This window comes from Jaculus jaculus, chromosome 1 (assembly GCF_020740685.1).
Source record: "Jaculus jaculus isolate mJacJac1 chromosome 1, mJacJac1.mat.Y.cur, whole genome shotgun sequence".
NCBI classification, from domain to species: Eukaryota; Metazoa; Chordata; class Mammalia; order Rodentia; family Dipodidae; genus Jaculus; species Jaculus jaculus.
The window spans coordinates 192,007,162-192,010,058 of NC_059102.1; the positions used below are offsets into that span (position 1 = coordinate 192,007,162).

At 36.5% G+C, this 2,897-nt stretch overlaps 1 pseudogene; it reads right to left on the reverse strand.

Annotated features, from left to right (window-relative positions):
* Positions 1 to 1,628: 1,628 nt before the first annotated feature.
* Positions 1,629 to 2,684, reverse strand: LOC101612856 (annotated as a pseudogene).
* Positions 2,685 to 2,897: the final 213 nt, after the last annotated feature.

Here is a 2,897-nt window from a genome sequence, read left to right on the forward strand (position 1 = left end):
CAGATTCTTGATTATTTTGCATTTTAGATTTTCAGATTGGGACAATCAATAATGTATAGCAAATGCTTACCTGCAAATCAAATTTGGACTGCCATTTGATTTTGTAAATAGTTCCATTAGGACATAATCTGCACATATTTTTATAAGTGGTTTATTGCTGTTTTTATGTCACAGCATTGGAATTGCCACACATACTTCTCATATCTCAAAGCTAGAAAATAATTATTGACCTCTTATGGGAAAAATTTGCTCATCCTAGCTTTAGATTTTCAAGAATATGTTCAATTTTAAATCACAATAAAATATGCAATTCAGAAGTGGAATTTAAAACAGAGTAAAAACTTAAAAGCAAAAAGTAATGTTCAAATGTACTTAGATAACTGGAAGCTGGGAAAGTGAGGAGGCTTTTGTAGCGCACTAAACAATTAAAATTCACAAGGAGGACATCCCAAATCCTTTATTTAAAGATTTAATGAAAGTGAGCAAGGAAATTATTATAAAATTCACAACTAGCACTCAGCAGATAAAAATTTGCATTGTCAACCTTGTCATTAAATGAAACTGTAACCACTGATTAAAATCACTGAAAATGTAAGAGAAAATTGTTTATATGAAATTAATAATTCCAAAGCATAAAGTGCAACATTTATGTGCTCACCACACATGGAAGAGAACCGTATTCATAAAATATGAAATTTGGACAAGAAAGTAAAAGACATTGGAGAGTTCGTCTGTTTATTGGAGAGTGATTCTGGAAAAGGTCTATCATATCCAGACATGAATGAGACTGTTTCTAGCAAAGCATGATCTGATTCAAATCAATGGTCACAATTTTCCATGGTATAAACATGGCAGAAAATTTATATTTTGTTTTAGACTCAATTCTTTAAAATTCTGAAGGAATTCTAAGTTCAAGGACAAAGGATCTTGTTACTATTGTTACATATTTCTCAATCAATGTTGGTGGTGGTTTTGGAGTATGAAGATGTTCGTAACTACAAACACACCCTTGCTTAAAATCACATGAAGTGAGGTTGGACAGGGCAGTACACTCCTATGATTATAGTGCTTGGGAGGCTGAGGCAGGAGGATTGAGAATTTGAGGCCAGTTTGGGCTATTGCATAATCTGTCTCAAAATTTACAACTGTGCTGGAGAGATGGCCTAGCAGTTAAAAGCATTTTCTTGCAAAGGTGCCTGACCAGGATTTGATTGCCTATTACCCACATAAAGCTAGTAGATTTCATATTCAGTGACACCTGAAGCTTTAGTGTGCCCATTTTATCTCTTTCACACTCTGTCTCAAATAAATAAATAAAAACATTAAGAAAACAAGCAATAAAACAAACAATGTGAAAAGTGTTTGTACCAAAAGTTAACAAATATCAGGTCTGAAAAGCCTTGAATTAGTAGCAAATAATTTTCATTTTTCAAAATAATAAAATTAGAGTAAAATGTAAAACACTGATAAAATGTACTTAGAACATTGAAAGATATATTATGTGTGTACTATTTTAAAATGCACAATTAGGAATATGATAGTTTTAATATTTACAGAAAAATTAAAAAAAATGATTCATAGATTTCTTCTTTGACAAAAATTATATTTAATTTACAATATAATAAGTGTTATAGATAAAAAGACACACATAAAGTATGAAAAAGCCTATTACACAAATGTACAAATCTCTGTACAAAGTTCATTCCATTCATTGATGTTGGGCTTATGTTCACTGCTGATGGCACAGTGGGAGTCAAGTCCACATCATGGATGAGGTTCTGGTATGGCATGGACAAACCATTGATGAGGACGGTACCATGGATGCCATGAGGCTGTGAGCCTGCTCTTATCCTCCAGTGAAAGCAAGGTTCTGCATGCGCCTGTTTCCTGCTCCTTCCAGGCTCAGAAAGCCAGGGCCCCAGAGAGGGGGAACCACTACAGTTTTCACCATGTTCCAGAAATGACCAACTGAGGGATCTACATCCTGTGGGTTGATGATGTCATCATCCTCACTGAACATCACCCTGGAATTCATCCTTTTCCTCTTTGGTCTCTGAATGGCCAGATTTCCCTCTTCTATAGTTAGGGTCTGAATCCGCTCATTAGGGCAGTGCTGAACTTCGTCAGGTTATCAAGCTCAGTTTCTTCTTCTGGAAGTCCAAGTAAGCCCTTGAGTTGACCATCCTCTCCACTCATCTTCTCATCTTTCACAGCCAATGGTCAAGTCTAAGGCTTCTCACACAGCCTGCATGCCCTCGTGTGCTCACAGTGGAATAGATGGGAATTTGCTTAGGTTTGTGAGGTTTCAATCGAACGAGACTGTTGAGCTCTATGAGGAAAACTCACATGCTTGCGGTAAACCAGTGCAGCGTGGGTGCGAGGGCAAGACTGGGGGGCACGGGTGAAGTCACGTGAATCCCCTATGTAATACTTCTTATTAATTAGTTTCACACTTATTTGGAAGGACTTGACCAGAATCTTATAAAAGGAACTTAAAAGTTAAACTTAATCTGCGTTATACACTGTTTTCGCCTGTTCTTACAATATTGTGCATTCCACAAAAAAATCCATGTACTCAGCTTGTCTCCTTTGACCACATCCAGATGTAAGCCAGGTAGGGGTTTACCTGCCTAAGTCTGACAATCGAACTGTGGGTGGCTGGAGCTTGTGTCTCCCCCTCCCATTTGGCAGGCAGAAGCACTTCCTAGATGATTTCTAAACTTGCCAGATAGGTAGGTGAGCATTCAGTATGTTTAAAAAATAATGAAGCGTGAGTTCTCTTTAGGATGAAGAATTCAAATTTAAATTTTAACTTCTTACATAAAAAGCGGAAGAAGAAAACACTTTCAACGGGTCAATTATTCAGTTTAACTGGACTTCAAAAGTTATGTTGAGAA